Here is an 18,842-nt window from a genome sequence, read left to right on the forward strand (position 1 = left end):
CTCCCACTAGCTTCGGCGACTCTGAGGCGGACGATGGTTCGACGTGGTCTCCAACCATCGTGATAGCACCACGAGGGTTTCGGAGGTAGCATATACATAATTACCCCGGGACGGGCTATCGAAAAATAGCACGGCGCGAGGGAAGACCGCGTGGCGATCCCTGACCGGGGGATACCGCGGTCCCCCGTTTAGCGCAGAGGGCGACCACCGGGGGGGGGGTTAGTGGGTAGGAATCCCACATACCCCTGTCCTCCTCCCAGAGGCAGGGCATCTTGAATACCGGAAGATTTCCCCCACCGAAACAAAAAATAAATAAATCGTCCATCCTAGCACCGGTATGTCTTGAGGTAGCAACAACACGAGGTCAGAAGTACGAGTGTGTACGTATTCGAGCATCGCCCGTGATTATACCGACGTGAATGAACAATTATATTTCTATGTAATTCCCCTTTTCGTTGCGCCGTCGACGATGACGCAATGCCCCTATACCGTATCACCGTACCACCTAATGTATGGAAAACTAAATAGCAGGCGGGCCATATCTTCTTCTTTTCAGCCGATAACCATTGCAAGACGAAAACCTCCCTCAAGCATTTTTTTTAAAAATCGTACCCCCTATCTGGTGTGGAACATTATTATATATATATATGATCTATCTTTCGTTTCATTCTCACCACAATTCTTCTGTCTTTCTCTTTCGCTCTGTAACGCCTTTCATTCATCCCTCATTACTCTTTTACATTTTCCTTATTTTATATTTTTATTTTATTTCTATATAAGATTATTACATTATCACATTGTTTTACATTATTTTTATTGATTTTAGTTATTTACATTTTTATCAGCTTTTATTTTAATCTATTACTTTGCTTATTATCTTTCTACAGGGTAGGAGGAACTCTTCTTTTGTTTTCTCTTCTCTAATCAGGGAGGCTATTGATTTCTCCCTGATTTTTACGCCAGACCGGCACTCGAAGTCGAACCGGAGTCCTCCGAATGCGGGACACCGGGCCACAAGGTGGATCACGGTCTGGTCCACGCCCGGTTAACAGAAGCACGAGAGGTCCTCCTTGAGCTTGAACCTGTGGATCCCCCGAGGATTGTCGCAGTAACCGGTACCGCGCTAGCAGCATCCGGGGACTTCCCCCGAAAGCAAATACGTCGTCGGTCACTCTAATGGAGGGCCTAATAACGCCACGACCACCTACTCGACCTTCGGTTGCAAACTTCAGTTACTGCCACTTCGAATGAGCAATACTTAGAGCTGGGTGATTTTAATCCTGCGGATCTCTTCTTTTTTGATTTCTACCTCGCAACGAAACTCCAAGCACAGCCATCTTCTCTTGTTCTCTGGATGATTGAGTCTTCCTATAAGGCCACGTTTCAGATACGTATTATCTTCACCTACTATATTAAAAACCAAAATCGGAGACGAGCGAGGCACATGATTAAAAGTAAATAGAGAAATGCTTGACAGTTTGATCATAAGTAAGAAAAGTACCAATATTTAGCCACTTCCGCACATGCAGTGGTAGTCGTGCAACAAAGTGCACCGCCCGCCAGCGCCACCATAAATGCGTATGCCGCAAACAATGCGAATCACACAACCGCCACCGCCAAATCACTCAACACTTGTTTCACCCATCCACGGTGCATCTTCAGGAGTTATGTTACACCGATTAGCGCCAAACAGAGTCACAAACATAGACATGTGCGGAAGTGGCTAAATATTGGTCTTTTTCTTACTAAGGATGGACTTCCGCAAGGTAACGCCTGATTCCATTAAAAATTTGATCATAACAGAGTGGTATTCAAAAGAGAACAAAAGACAGTAAGAGAGGTGACGTCATGCAAGCATAGAAATGTGATACCTAGCGAACATTTCATCAAGCGAACAATGCATGCCGATGTAAGAAACATTAAACGGATTATTCATTATATTCTTGCTGTATCATATCACCGTTGGAAACTTGAGGTTCCGGAGCGGAGACCAGGAACCGGTAGAGTTGTACATTCACCTACAAAGTGGACAGATGACCTTATTTGTCAAAAAAGTGTGACTCTGTGTTTGGCACTAATTGGTGTAACATAACTCCTGAAGATGCCCCGTGGAGGGGTGAAACACGTGTTGAGTGATTTACGGGGGCAGTTGTGTAATTCGCATTGTTTGCCGCTAGCGCATTTATCAGCGGGCTGGCGGGCGGTGCACTTCATTGCACGACTACTGCTGCATGTGCAGACGTGGCTAAATATTGGTCCTTTTCTTACTTAGATGGACTTCCGCAAGGTAACGCCTGATTTCATTAAATATTTAAAAAAACTCTGTATGAAAGTTTTCAGTCGGTCTTATTGTCAATCTTTAAAAAAGGCCTTTATCAATTATTGGACGTCTAAGGCCGTATTGATGACGATAGTTACGCGTCTCATTTACACGGTTGTATTACAATGTACATTGCATTGTTAAATTTCATTTAAGCATATAACTGTCAATGTCCAGTATACTCGTCAGAGCGAAACTAATTTTTTTCGCTTAACGTCGAGTATACTCGTCGTAAAGATTAAAAAAATCGCATTCGCATTATTATTACACGAATTAACAACAACATGCAAGGTAGCATTACGTGCTGCGCCTTGCTTTAAAAATTTAACTTTTTGTTACTTAAGATTCCTTGAAATTTAGTTAGTATTTTATTGCTTCTGTTTTCATTCCTATAATGCCTTAATTTTATAATTATGTGATATACTCTTTATCGATGAAATAAAATTTTGTTTTTTAACAACGAATATGAAAATATATCTTATAAAAAAACCAACAAGCGACGTTTGATTATAATCATAATTGCCTACGTTTATGTCGAGTACACTCGTCTTCTCTGGAAAATAATAAAGCGGGCAGAAAATGTTTTACGAAATAAAATTAAGCAGTTAAATGATTTAAAAGAGCAACTATCAGCTTCGTGATTGGCTCTTATCAGCTGACGTTAACAAGGTTGTCAAAAGGGACGCTGTACACCAATACCTTGCTTTGCGTCGTTTCGTTTTTCGTTTTTTTGGAAGTTGCGTCGCAGTTTAATTAGTACTAATTTTCACTATGCGTCGTTAGATTTTCGAAGTTGCGTTGTTTTGGGTTCGAGTCTTTAATTTTGTTTTTGAAATTTTCTTTTATTTGTAAAAAATGGCAACACTTGTTTCTAATTGCGCCATTCCATCAAAACTCGGGGATTCCCTTTCTAACTAAAAATCGACGCAATTTGAATACAGTTTTATTTTCATTTTGTTTTGCTAATTTTAAGAGTTCAATTACGTAGTGTGTTGTGCTTTTTTTTAAAAGAGAATATTAAATTTACATAAATTATAACGTGTTGTTTTTTTGACCTGACCCTTCTTGCAAATGCATTTGAAAATTCTTCGTTTATGGCAGTGGACTACAAAGCCCATGATCTCGTTTAACCCATTCCATGCCACGTGGGGCGTATACGACCTGATGCTGCACTTTACGTTCAGCCCATTTGCAGTTCTCATTGAAAAACTAAGGATTCTTAAACAAATGCATTCTAGGCTCGAATATATAACTTCACATCATATATGCATATACGTAATGCATATTAAAATTTATAACTTTTTACCGATAATTATAGCTTTGCAGTATTGAAAAAGTATAAAGCATATGTCTTGAACGACTTGTTTTTTTTTTTTTTTAAATTGTCGTATAGGCCCCGCGCGGCCTGAATGAAAAATGTTAAGATAAGCTCCCGGGGAATCCCCGGGTCCATCCGCTACATACTATTATACTAACATGTGATACGTATCACAAGTGATAGTAAAAACACAAAGGCATCTTTTGTTCTGAACGACAAAGACGTCGCGTCAGCCGTTACTCAGAAGCGTTCCCTCGCGATTGGTCCATTCGTCGCACGCGCAGATAATTTGCAATTAAAAGTCAGCGCGACGCAACTCGCAGCGGAAACGTTGTTTGTGCTTCATATAGAGAAGTGCGTTTCGATTCTCGGCAGCGACTGTTACAGACATATTTATTTACATTATACACAATTAAACATAGCCTGGACAAAATATAATATGTAAATAATATCCTTATTGCGTCTTATACCTCCTCCGCTGCGTATCGTGATTGTTTTTGAAAAGTTTATTGCGCATATGTTACGCCATCTAAAGCCACTTCGGGCACTGCCAGTGACCTTGGAACATGGAGTCAGTCAGAATCCAAAATTTCCTTTTTGTTGGTCATTTCTTCAAAAAGGATTCAAATGTCACTAATTAAGTAAAATTTACATAAAAATAAAAAATCAAAACATCACGCACCGGCGCGAGATCGGCACTGCGGAAGGAATTCATCCTTTCTATATAGGGTTTCGCGTTTTTTGGCACGCGGCGGAACCTTTCTCGTACTCATATTGCAGTCGCAATAAAAAAACAAATACAAAAGATAACTAAAAAACCAATAGTTCATCAAAGAAGTTAGAACGTTCAAGCGTAATGAAGACATGTTAGTATGTTACTTCGCGCGATGCCGGCGCTGTATTGGATCATAAAAGTTGATTGGTATGCATCACGCGCCGGTGCGAGACTGGCCCCACGCCGTACCTCACGTCGAATGCCAGCTAAGTTGTTAAACTATACTTATAGACATATCTCGGAACATTAAGAGCTGTCACCGTCACAGGCGCCTCAACTCTTTAGAGCTGATACAACTAATGGCGGCCGGGAGGGTGACGTCACACGATCCTCGGTCAACTTCAGAGAGATGGCTGGCTACCTCACTTCAGCACGACCAACGGACTGAAAACCCAACAACTGATAACGGTGCATTGCCCTCTCCGGCCGGAGGGACCGCTGCCTCCTTATCACGGACCGCCGCAATGCGTGTACGTGGTTCCATAGCGTGTGCGCTGTTCAGGCCAATCCATTAAAATAAATATTTATGCAAATTATTTAGTTAATATTATCATATCAGCAAATAGATATCCACTTCAAGATCACTGCAATTGCCTGTATCGTGGAATTAGGCGTTATTTCTCTGAAGTCCATCCTAAGTAAGAAAACGACCAATATTTAGCCACTTCCGCGCATACAGTGGTAGTCGTGCAACAAAGTGCACCGACCGCCAGCCCGCCGATAAATGCGCATGCGGCAAACAATGCGAATTACACAACTGCCACCGTTAAATCACTCAACACGTGTTCAACGATGTTACACCGATTAGTATCAAACACAGAGTTTCTGTGTTTTTGTGTTTATCAGCGGGCTGGAGGGCGGTGCACTTTGTTGCACGACTACCGCTGCATGTGCCGAAGTGGCTAAATATTGATCCTTTTCTTACGTGCATACATACACATGCTCCTCTACCAGCGACAGCTTCTCCTGTGTTTAGTCATAGAATACGTCGCACGTAGATGAACGTGTACACAACGCAGCTAAGACGGGTCATGCGCTGTTCATGCGACCTTTATTACCTCCTCATCCTCATCCTCCTCCTCCTCCTCCTCATCGGTCCAGTTAGGCTTCGGTTAAACGAGCGTATGTCTTGCTCACTGCCACTTGAGACGGGCAATTATCAAGCTACTTCGGTGATCCTTGTTCTTCTCCATAACTCTTCATTTCTAATTTAATCCCACAGCGAAGCTTCTAGTATAGCTCTTTCCATTGCTATATGGGTGACCTTGTACCAGAAGCCTATAATATAGTGTACACTGTAAGCATCGCATTGGAAAGCTCGGCTTATCTCTGGTGCACGTATGAACAAAATGGCGAACACATTTGTATTCGTCTGAATCAAAGGGAGCTCTGATAACTATACAATTGCTTTAAAGTTTCCTATAATCATCCATTCAAGTATTTATTTATTTAAACCACTGATTTCAAATATCATATAGTTACAGTTTTGTGTTGGGTAGGGATGTTACAAATTCGGCTAAAACGAGTTTTTAAATTTTTATTCTATACTCTCTTTCGTCTTTCACATTATCTCTTATTCAATTCTCTTACGCTTCAGATATTTTTTCTTGCATCTCCTTTTTTCTTTCATTTACATTCCTAGATCATAGTTTTTTACATTAATTATCATAGATAATTTTTTATCACAGACTTTTTACATTTATTGTACTTATTTACATAGTTTTAGAATATACCAATACCTCGCTTTGCGTCGTTTCGTTTTGCGTTTTATTCGAAGTTGCGTCGCTGCTTAATTAGTACTAATTTTCACTGCGCGTCGTTAGATTTTCGAGGTTGCGTTGTTTTGGGTTCGAGTCTTTAATTTTCTTCAATTCTTCTTTTTTCTAAAAAATGGCAAAACTTGTTTCTAATTGCGCCATGCCATCAATACTCGGGGATTCCCTTCCTAACTAAAAACAACGCAATTTGAATACAGTTTTATTTTCACTTTGTTTTGCTAACGTAGTGTGTTGTAATGTCGTGTATTGTGCTTTTTTTAAAAGACAATAATAAATTTATAATTTTTTACGCGTTTATTCTGGTTATAAAAAAGGTATATATTTTTCTAATTTATTTATTGACAGAGTTATATTATTTTGGTTTTTAAAGAGTAGTATTTTCGTGACCCTGGAACCTATCTTCGATCTATACATGGTTTGCTATAGAAAATCTTAATTCACTTTGCGGCGTTTCAATTTGCGTCGTGTTTTTTTTTTGGAACGTAACCACGACGCAAAGTGAGGTATTGGTGTACTATCTTACTATTTTTTTTTAAAAAAACTTTACTCTTGTGACGATATATATAATCTACACATAAGATATTTCTTTCATTTTGTCGATTCATCACGATATCTCTCGAACCATAAGACGAAACGTTTTGATATTTGGTAGAATTATCCGTTCGCCCAGTTAAATTCAGCTAAGAAAGGATTTTACTTAATTTCACCCGCAATGAGGTTTAACCCTTAATAGCCTGATTTACGAAAGTGATTTTTTTAATATAACTGTGTTTGCTTGAGGGTCTAGATGAAGGGAAAAATAGATTTTTTTTTAATTTCGTTGGAAAGAATATTATACAACAGTAAAATTCGTACAGCCAACCTATAAAAAAAAACTAATAGTTATTTGAACATTCGGTTTAAAAGATTGGTGTCAAAATTGGAACTCTAGGCTATTAAGGGTTAACATGGCGTTTATTTAAGTACACATTTTCAAACTATACTTCATTTATGTGTATAATCTAAGGCCAGATATTTTATGGCTTGTTATATATTATTAACAAGGGATTTTAAAAAATAACGAGTACAAGAGACAAAGCGCATGTTGAACAGTTAGTTTGTGACAAACACCGCGCATCAAACATCAACACTGTTGTGATTGTCTCAATGTTTGACATGTCGACAGAGCGGACCAGTCGGCGATAAAACTGTCAGATCAGGCGCGTCGCATTGCAGCAGGAACGGAAGGTTTTTATTGTTGGCTTAGATCAGTGATTTCCAAACTGATCTATATCGACCTCTAGGGGTCTACGACAACCTGCAAGGGGTCTACGTCAGCAAAAAAAATTTTGGGGTCCATGAAATGAAAATGGGGGTATAGTGGATCTCAACACATACACTGATAGTACCTATTTACAATTCTATTCATATTCTATTAACTTTTTTATTTAATGTTACGTAAATTTTACATAACAGATACAAAATTTTATTTTGAGTAGTTTTAATTTGAATTCAATTAATAAATGTATAAATTAAAATGTGTTTTTACTTTAAGTTTTTAACACTAAACTTCACTACAGGTCTTCCCAACACGGAAAATCATGACAAGGGGTCTACGACACAAAAAAGTTTGGGGTACTCTGGCTTAGATCATAAAGTAAGAAGAATTTGTACATATTTTTTTATTTATTCTTCCAAATCAATTTCATTTACCATGTGACAAAACACAATTTTTCCAAAGTAAGAAAAGGACCAATAGTAATAGTCGCATTGTTTGCCGCATGCGCATTTATCAGCGGGCTGGCGGGCGGTGCATTTTGTTGCACGACTACCACTGCATGTGCGGAAGTGGCTAAATATTGGTCCTTTTCTCAAGACGTACCAGCGCTAGGATGAATCCCAAAGTATAATATACAAGCCTCTTTATATTGTATGACATATAAAATATATTTAAATATTATTAAATATGTAGCGTCACATGAGATCTTTTGGCCAGTACGGCCACAATACTTTTTTTTTAAATAATTCTCGCGCAATTGAATTTAAAATTCGAACGAGGATTTGAATTCGTCGTCCACGTCTTCGCGTTTGGGTTGATTTTTGAGGAGCAAACAAAGCACGCGGTGGTGATTTCTCAACCACAACCGCTGTGATTAAATTCGCGTGGTCACTTCACTGTATTGCACTGCATTCGGGAGGTGCTTTAAATGTAAAAGATTATGTACGATATCAAATGTGACGCGTGAGTTATAAAAATTGGTTGTACGGAACCTATGGAACAGTTTTGTCTTCGATCCTCAAACTAGTTGGTACACTTGTGGCTTGAGTTAGCCGTAATTACGGAGTGAGTGGTTAGCAGCACAAGGAAGTGTAAAATAAAAAAATCAAAGTAACTTTATGTCCCGATCCCTCGGCGTGCGTACGGCCCTCTCCGAGCACCGAGAGCGACGCGGGAGGGAGAGGGGCCCCTTCCCTTGGAGGACAGCACAAAAGTAAACGCACACACACACAACCCCATGTCATCAAAGCGGGAGACATGTAGCGTTCACTACAAGCTGGCTACTACAGTCACAATAATCTTCAGTGCTAAAATATCCTTGCGGCGTTCGAAATTTGAACGCCAAGAAAATGGAAGTTGACTAAAGCTAAGATGTATGTGAGTAGCAATAAGTATAAGGAGAGCTGCAGGTATTCAGACGAAGTCGAAAGAGAGAAAGAGAAATAGAAATCGCTGGTCAAAGAGAGAGAGAGCATGTACACAAGACAAGCATATAACACACACGTACAAAACATTTGACAGCCGTTCGAAAACCGCCGAACATTCTAGATGGAAGCGATGCTGGACTTTCCTCTGCCACTTCCCCCAGCGCTAACGCTTTAGAAATAGTAACAGACCAGGTCTAGATTAGAAATGCTACAGGTGTTACTGACGAGCGATCGTTTGACTATAAATCATTATATGTTCTCAGTGAGATAGTTATAAGGTAAAAATTGTAACTAGTTTTATGTTTCTAAGCTTCTAAGTTTGTACTTTCTTACTGACTTTTGTTACTGTTTATCCCCAATAAAGTAAATAAATAGATAGCCCAAGCAGATACCTCTGCGATCGACTTAGGCCGACTCAGATGAAATTGTAGTATCAAATGCCTCGAGCCGTGGTTCCTCGGAGATCCCTCTTTGCGTCCTCATCGCCCAGCCCTCTCGTAACCGAATACGCAAATGCCACTTGGACAGCAGTTTAAACCAGATGACTCAAAGTTTAAGATTTAATTGAACATAACGTAGGACGCATGCGGTGTAACATGGTACGCTATCGTCGCCCGGGGGGCCGGCGCTCCTATTAGGGCAGCGCAGACAGTTATAAATAGCCGCCGGAAGCCATCGGCATGCAGCGCCACCCGCGTCCCGGCATCCAACCAGGCTCATCTGACACTGCCTGGGCCCTCCATTCGAGGATCCCCCCCCCCCCGTCTAGAAATTGTAATTTTTTTTTTCGTTATGACCCCCGCTATTGGGGGCCTCTCGTACCCCTATCTTGTGGTTGGACAGGGTCTTTTTTGGGCAATTTATTTTTTTCACTTAGTTTTTTTTTTATTTCCGTTCTCTGCTTCCATTCTTCACGTGATCTTTCATTCCATTCTTTTATACCACATTTCTACTTTCTTACCCATTTGCTCTGTTCGTCTATCATTCTTCCCTTTTTCTTTTTACATTTTTTGATTTATATTTTTATTTTACTTTTTTTTCACACATTATTACTTGTTCTATAATTATTTCTATCACAGTTTTGTTTCTATTTACGTTTTTAATCTATTTATCTTTTTTTAATCTGTTTGTTTTATTTCTTTCTATCGCCCTTTTGGCGATCTCTTTACAAAGGGATATGAACGCCTGTTTGTCATCGCCGCCTATCAGGGAGGCTATTGTTTCAGCAAAAATTGTAATTTAGTAAAAATAGTCCCTGACTATGTTAGAGGAAAACTTGTAATATTTAATTTAAAAAAAAAACCAGGCTCATCAGCGCCAGGCTGTGAAGCAAGCACCATGTACTACAATGTACTACGCTCCCTAAACTATTAAGACTTCTGGTATTCACGGGACGATTTATTATACACCTATATCCCTCGATTTACACGGTAGATACGTTCCTGAGAGAAACGTGTAAATCGAAAATTAAAAATCTTCAAGTCAAAACCGTGTAAATCGAAAAGCTCGCAGAATATGCATAATTTTGCTATTTAACATTTGGGAATTTTTTCAATATATTTAGGTTTACACAAAAATAAAAAAAAATGCATTGACAAGTTAAAATATTTAATATATTACGGAAACACAATTTGTTTTTTATTTATAATAACCTAAATTATGCACTCACTTGTAATTTACGAATATGGATAATTAAATCTTTCTGTAACTGTGAAACTTTCACTCAAATACAATTTTCCGTAGATAAAACTTTAATTTTATGCGAAGAAATACAGACACAGTGTGCGTGTGCAGCAAGTGCAGCACATAAGCTCGGGATTCCCCGTGAGATGTGTACACAGCAAAAAAAAAAAAAAAAACACTTATTTTGAAAACCGTGTAAAAGCGAAAACGTATGAAACAAGTACCGTGTAAATCGGGGGACAGGTGTATGTGTAATAGTTTTAAAGGAGTCAATGTATATCCTCATTATTGTTTACTTTCCGCGCCTTAAAGTCGAGACCAAAGTCCGTAAAGCGTACGATGTCGACGACTAGATGAACACTACTCTCTGCTACCTCGTGTTAAAGTCCCACGCCTATGTTCAGCGGTGGAGGTCACACGACAAAAATGACTATACTAATAGTACGTCTATTCGTTGCTCCTTTTGTTTGTCCGCAAAAACATTCAAAACGACTTAAACAGTAATAGACAGTGCTAATAGAAAGAAAATAGAAATAGTTGTAAACTGCTAGTTTTCGTCTTATAAGTTAAATAAATCTTTTATGGCACAAAGTAAACGTATGTACAATAAAACTTAAAAATAGTATATTATTGTACCTGAGAATACAACACAGATGTCAATGCGTGAAATTGAATGTTGTCGATGTTCACTCGGGAAACTAATTATTGTCGCGCGCTCTTTATAAAGATTTATTTATTTATTTATTTAATATTCTTAATTGTACACGATAAGATACATAATATAGAGATACAATAATATACAGAAAAGTACAATGGGCGGTCTTATCACAAAAGGCAATCTCTTACAGACAACCATAGTAAGGAAAAGATAAAAGTACTTATAAAGGGTAGTTAGTTCACGTGTACAAAAAAATACATATTCACAAACAAATGAACATAAACATACATAGATATACATACTAAAACATACAAAAATAAAGATATATTTGTTAAGAGCAACTGCTGAGTTTGTCGTCGGCTGCAGCAGAACAACAGGACAACAATACCGACATTTTATGTTGATTGAGGATATAAAAGTGCTAGTAACAGATTATTTGAATAAAGAATATTTCAGTTTTGTCTGCGAATTTAGGTTTAATGTGTCGTACTGTCGACGCGGCGTTCATTTTGATCAAAATGCAAAGTCTAGTCACCGAAGGGATATATATACATACTAGCTGATCCCGGAAACGTTGTTTTGCAAAAAAAATTAAAGTTTTTAATTAACAAATGTAAGATAAGGTTGATCGTAGAGGGATGAAAATTTAGGTTTGTATGTATTTTTGTATGCTGTATCATAATAAAATAAAAACCAAAAAAATTGTCTAAAAAATTAAAAATAAAATTTAGAGATGGACTACCCTTATCACTTAGGGGTATGGAAAATAGATAGTAGCCGATTCTCAGACATACTGAATACGCATGTACAATTTGGTAAAAACCGGTCAAGCCGTTTCGGAGGAGTTCAAGTTCGAACACCGTGACACGAGAATTTTATATATTAGATACATATATATATACATATATATACACACTCACATACGTAGTGTACCGTGCAGACGACTTCATCTGGCGATATCGAACCAGTTTCATTTCGTTCGCGAGGCCTTCAATCCCCCGGAAGCTGCGTGGACATCAACAGATACAACACAAAGCGACTGTTTCGTTAAAACGCGACGGAATCTCGTGTAAGTTTCCATCCGTCTCTGCCGAGAAGATGTGGCTTTTATCTCCGTAATTTCTCTACAAGCCGTACCCACCCACTAGCGATCTGTTTTTAGACAAAAATCTCTTTTTTTTTTCTAAATTTTTCATAATTCTTCACATTTTATTTATTATATTATATGATGGATATTTCATAAAATTCCTCTGGGAGCAGTATGCGTAGGTCTTCACAGAAAAATCTCTTCATTTCGACATGGCAGTCCCATAGAAACAAGCCGGAACGCTTCTCATGCGACACGCTACGGATATAAAATACCACTCGGTGCCCTATGCAAGCGAACCCTACGACGCGGGGTGCGGCACGGGGGGGAGAGGGGGACACGCGGTCATCGACCCCGCGGTTTCGGGAATACTCGCGCCCCGCCACGCGTTCCATATTGAACCCAACGCACGCGCTCATAAAATACATAATCGGTTGATTGGTATGTCAACTCGCAGCCAAACACGGCGCGTACGAAAACAAAAAGCCCGGCGGAGACGCGCGTCGCAAAAACCAACTCTAACGCTATAGCTATAAGGTATATAACTTAAACAAAAAATATATTCAGTAACAAAGCGTTTCTACAAGTTTTGGGGCTCGCGGAGGTCGCTGTCAGCTGTTTCACACCAGCACAGTCAGTTCGACGAGACATTTCCTTTCGAGTTCTCTGGTGTTCAATCGCGTGACGACATAGTCAGGTTCGTCGCAAGTCCGACGAAGCTAACGACTAACAGGTCGCGTCGTGGCGCCGACGTACTCAACTCAACTTGAAATGTTACTTAAAATAACACGTGACGCGTGCAAACTTCATTCCTACCTTATTACAAACGCATAAGACGTAAAATCGCACGCCAGCCGACTTCGTCCCACTCGATCGCAGGAGGACACCGAGGTCGGCGCAGAATTCGAATCCGTTCGTCGGAACACAACATACGTGTGCACATCACCGCGTGGCCGTGCACGTGCCTCTGTGACATCTTACCCACGTGTGCACGTGCCCCTGTGACATCGTACCCACGTGTGCACGTGGACGACGACACTGGATCGTGTCAACCAAAACAAAAGTGACGCATATCGTGTTAACAAATTTGAATCAGGGAGGAGTCAATAGCCTCCCTGATAAGCGGAATAGATAAAAACTCATTCATAGCCCTCTGCAAAACAATTGCAAAATGTGCCATTGAAAAGAACAAAACGCAAACACAATAAATAAATAGAAAATAGAAAAAAAAAAGGATAAAATAGAACCAAAGTGATACATAAAACTGTGATAGAGAATAATTATAGGATAAGTAATAATAATGTAAAATAAAAATGTACAATAAAAAAATGTAAAATGAAAAATGTAATAACAAAAGAGGAAAGAATGAAAGATTGAACAGAGCAAAAGAGAAAGATAGAAGAACTGTAGCATGAAAGATGGATAATAGACCGAAAGAGACAATAAAGTACGAAAGAAGAGAAAGAAAATAAAAAAACTATGTGAAAAAAATAAATTGCAAATAAAGTCCCTGTCCCACCATAAATAGGGGTACGAAAGGCCCCCAATAGCGGGGGTCATTAAAAAAAAAAAACAAAATTGAATGCTTCATGGATCTGTGTGTACGCATATATAATTCCACAAGATATACTAGAACTTATTTTAACTTTATTTATTACTAGATGTGCGGAACTTAGTTGACTCGGAAGCGGTCTGCATCGAGCCTCTTCCAGCCTTCACTGTCTGTGGACTGGGCCTCAAGGAGTTCCACGGCGAGACTTCGGCTCTGGGCTGTCATTCTTCAATAATACCCTCTTGGCATCTATTCCAACACAAGAGCGCCTAAGAGAGCCAGAGAAGAGGTTGGTAGGTTGCTATTGCTAGAGCATCAGCGACAGAAGAAACTTCATCAACTCTAGTATGACCGGAGATTGGTATCTCGTGTCATAACGAGAAATGTCATCATCGACGTTCTCTAATGGACGCCACTACTCTTAAAAATGTTTGTGATGGCAATGTTAACTGTTCGGAACTGTTGTCCGAGGTAAAATTTCGAATTCCTGCAGCAGGAACGCGTTCTAGATCTCTCTCTTTCGAATTCCTGCAGCAAGAACTCGTTCTAGTTCTTCTTTTTATCAACGGCTAAGACAAATATCGGTAAACGTGCACCCTTATACAGGATGTGTGACCTCCACAATTCATATATTAGTGATATTGATAAATTCTCGTGCTCTCTCGTATCTTTCAAAAGACAAATTCGTTCGAAATTATTGAATACACACAATACAATTTAAACCTCATCGGAACGTGACGGCTTGCTGTGACTCGTAATTATTGCGGTGGATCTTTGATCCCTATTTAGTAATGTTTTTATTTGTTTTATCATTGTTTGACTTTAAATCATTAAATGTTCTTATTGAGATAGTTACAAGGTAACAATTGTAACTAGTTTTATATTTCAGAGTTTCTGAGTTTGTACTTTCTTACTTACTTTTGTTACTGTTTATCTCCGATAAAGTAAATAAATATACGACCCGGTCTTGTTTGATACGAAAGCAATTTGTTATTGAACCGCTACCATGACGGTGTGCAGTGTACGTGGTGTGTTGTGTTGTCGTCGCATTGTCTTGATTCTGGACTACCTGACTTGGTTCCAGGACAATGCGGCGTTTGAATGTAATGGGTGGCAGCTATAATCACTGAGCAAGAAAAGGACCTATATTTAGCCACTTCCGCACATGCAATGGTAGTCATGCAATAAAATGCACCGCCCGCCAGCCCGCTGATAAATGCGTATGCGGCTAACAATGCGAATCACACAACCGCTACTGCCAAATCACTCAACACGTGTTTCACCCCTCCACGGGACATCTTCAAGAGTTATGTTACACTGATTAGTGCCAAACACAGAGACTTTTAGCTGTGCATGTGCGAAAGTGGCTAAATATTGATCCTTTTCTTACTTAGGATGGACTTCCGCAAGGTAACGCCTGATTCCATTAAATATTATATACGAGTCAAATAAACATACTGTAATAATATTTGATCTAGTAATGACAATGAGAATAAGCAATGTGTTAAAGAAGATATAAACGATAAGAGAAAAGGAAAGTATATATAAGAAATTGGAAAGAGACTTTCGCGAGGTAACGCCTGATTCCATTTAATATAATCACTGAATTGGTCCGCATGTGTCAAGTTCGCTGATCTAAGTGGCCCCGCATGCCTGTCTTCAGTGAAGATTTCTTCTACAGATCACCTTCACCAAATTCCCCCACAGCCTGCGTTTATTGTTAGTTATTATCACGCAAGTGTCGAAACATCGACCTCACACGGGCGCGTCTTAATTTGAAACAATGCATACATTTGTGCGCGGCATTGACTGAATAATGTCGCCTCTAAATACAATATAAATACAATTATACTAAAGTTTTGTCAAATCCTTTCTAACGCTGCGAGGTCTTGGAGATAATAATAACACGAAGTTATTGAGTACATACAATACAATTTAAACCATAATCTAATATATAAAATTCTCGTGTCACGGTGTTCGAACTTGAACTCCTCTGAAACGGCTTGACTGATTTTTACCAAATTTAATATGCGTATTCAGTAGGTCTGTGAATCGGCTACTATCTATTTTCTATACCCCTAAGTGATAAAGGTTGTTCACTCTTAAAATTTTTTTTTTATTATTTTAACGAAATTTTTTGTTTTTATTTTTTTATGATACAGCATACAAGAATACATACAACCATAAATTTTTCACCCCTCTACGATCAACCCTTATTTTTAAATTGAAAATTAAAAATATTTTTTTTGCAAAACAACGTTTGCGGGATCAGCTAGTATAAATATATAAACCATAGTCTTTGATCCCTGTTTAGTAATGTTTTTATTTTTATTTGTTTTTTTCATTGTTTGACTATAAATCATTAAATGTTCTCAGTGAGATAGTTATAAGGTAACAACTGTAACTAATTTTATATTTCTAAGCTTCTTAGTTTATACTTTCTCACTGCCTTTTGTTACTGTCTATCTCCAATAAAGTAAATAAATAAATAATAAAAAAAGTATAAGTGTGTATGTTTATGCTTTATTTCTGTTGATGTTGATACTGCCAGCCCGGGGGCTTTTACAGCTTCTCCGGAACTGAGTTCAAAATGTAAGGATCTATGAACTCTTCAAAAATAAAAATGACTGGCCTCTCGCATTCCATTAGCACAATGAAGATGGCACATAGAAGAGAACTCCACGCGAGTAGAAGTCAGTAGTACTGTTGTATTTGCGGCATGCAAGCAGAGTAGTCCACTCGGCAAACCAAGGTGTGATCCGGATCCTTCTCAACCAACGCTATTTGTGGTGAGGAGACAGGAAGCTGCATGGGTAATTATCAAGTTACCCATATTTATACAGATTTAAAACTATCAAAACAATGTTCGACCAATAGAAACCGTCCGCCAATCACGCGCCGAGGAGTATTGTATCGCGCTCTCTTTCGCACGATGTATATAAACAATTTTATTTTTATGGGATTCCCCTTTTCAATGAGCCGCTAACAATGTCGTACTATTGGCTTCCAGGCTCAACACTACTGATCGCCTGGGCAGATTTCTCAATGGTATCAACCTCTTCAGTTCTCTAGAGTGTAACAATTTTAGCTGCAAATAATCTTGTTATCTTCTCGTGACACCAGGTCATATATTAAGTTGTCTGGAGGTGGGTTAGAGGATTTCTAGACTTTAGTGGTATTTTGGTTGTGGGTATCCAACCCAAGATCTACAGCGACTGCAAAATTACTCTCCTCAACATTGTACTGGGATTGAAGAGTTCACACAACATCACCGTCATCACTTCGATCATAGTCCACCCCCACCCCCACCCTATTCGAGAATCTTCCAGTCCCAACGGCCACAGGTTACAAGTGCCACCAGCAACACTTCGAGCTACATACTTCTAATTATATCATATATATAGCACTCTGTGTTTGGCACTAATCGGTGTAACATAGCTCCTGAAGATGCCCCGTGGAGGGGTGAAACGCGTGTTGAGTAATTTGACGGTGGCGGTTGTGTGATTCGCATTGTTTGCCGCATTCGCATTTATCAGCGGGTTAGCGGGTGGTGCACTTTGTTGCACGACTACCACTGCATGTGCGGAAGTGGCTAAATATTGGCCCTTTTCTTACTTAGGATGGAGTTCCGCAAAATAACGCCTGATTCCATTAAATATCTAATTATATCCTCAATCAAAACTAACTGCGAACGTGTCCGCGGTCACGTTCGTCTGACTTTTAATTCAGTTAATTGAAGCCTTGTTTTTACGTACGTTTCAAACCGGTTCGTGCTCTTAGCTCGGATGGATGTTCTATTTGAGCAGGCTGACTTAAGGATCCAATACAAATTGTTTTTATTCATTTAGACATCACCATTACACGCACTGTTTAAGTCAGTATTCAGTTCGTTAGCTACCACCTGTTTGGGATGCTGGTATTTGATGTTGTGCTGCTAGCTGGTCTAGACTTTATACAGCCTCATCAAAATTGAGCCCGTGGAAATAGAGGTCCACGGACTAAAAATTTTACGCTGGGGATCGTACCTCAGTTACGACGAAGACGTCTACACGCGGAGAACTACAACCGTGTAGGTGTATAGTGTAACGAGTGGGGGGATGCTGGTCTGAACTCCACATGTATACGCTATAGTATCAACCCTGCATTCTCCCCCACTCCTCCCCCTAACTATTTGGTGTCGTAGTACGACAGAGCACATTCGCGGCTGCCATGTATTACAGCAGTAAATACCCTACATACATATAAAACTGCTGATTTCTTTTGTTCCCACAATTCCCATTCCTCAAAACGATTGGCACCAGGAAATGTTTTCATTACATATCATAATTATTATTTTGTATCTGTTGTGACTTTACATTCAAATATGGCGCTTGATGCTGCGTTACATTTGTATAAAATACATCTTCCATGTTTTTTTTTATTTGATGACGCGGCTTTAAGGGGGCAGAGCGCTAGAAGGCCTCAGGAACCTCGGCTGAGCTCGCGCGGTTGCAGTTGACCGGCGGGGCGCGGGGGGAGGAGGAGGAGGAGGGGGGAGGAGGAGGGGGAGTGTGACGTCACGCGCGTAAACAAAGCGCTTCCTGGTGCGCCGAGGCCGCAGTCCCTCCGACGCACGATTGCGACTCACAAGTCATTACGTTTGTAAAATATATTTGCGCGTTATCTCGTGTAGGTCGCGTAAAATTAACTGTCATTGTAAATGTTTTTTTTTTATCAAAATCACATCGCGACATCGATGTCGGAGAGGCCGGCGAGTGACCTTCTTGAAATTGGACCGCGAGCAACGCCGCGAGTAGAAAACCGATGTTACCTTTTTTTTTCTCTTTCCGATAGGCTTTGCCGAGCGCTTTCGAAATTTCAACACGTTGGTATAAATTTAAATACGTATAAGGAAATGAGATTTCTTTACTATTGTTTCTTTTACAGGACTGTTATATATCATTTGCATTGATTTATCACAAATTTTACCTCTTAGAGGGTTATAAA

At 39.4% G+C, this 18,842-nt stretch overlaps 1 protein-coding gene across 1 annotated transcript in view; it reads right to left on the reverse strand.

Moving 5' to 3' along the window:
• The window catches only part of LOC137926208 (uncharacterized), a 65,680-nt gene that overhangs the window by 18,406 nt on the left and 28,432 nt on the right, over positions 1-18,842 (reverse strand). The window lies entirely within an intron of this gene.

This window comes from Battus philenor, unplaced genomic scaffold, assembly GCF_028537555.1.
Source record: "Battus philenor isolate CCGP_79_NKW_IND1 unplaced genomic scaffold, ilBatPhil1.0.hap1 SCAF_29, whole genome shotgun sequence".
Classification (NCBI taxonomy): Eukaryota; Metazoa; Arthropoda; class Insecta; order Lepidoptera; family Papilionidae; genus Battus; species Battus philenor.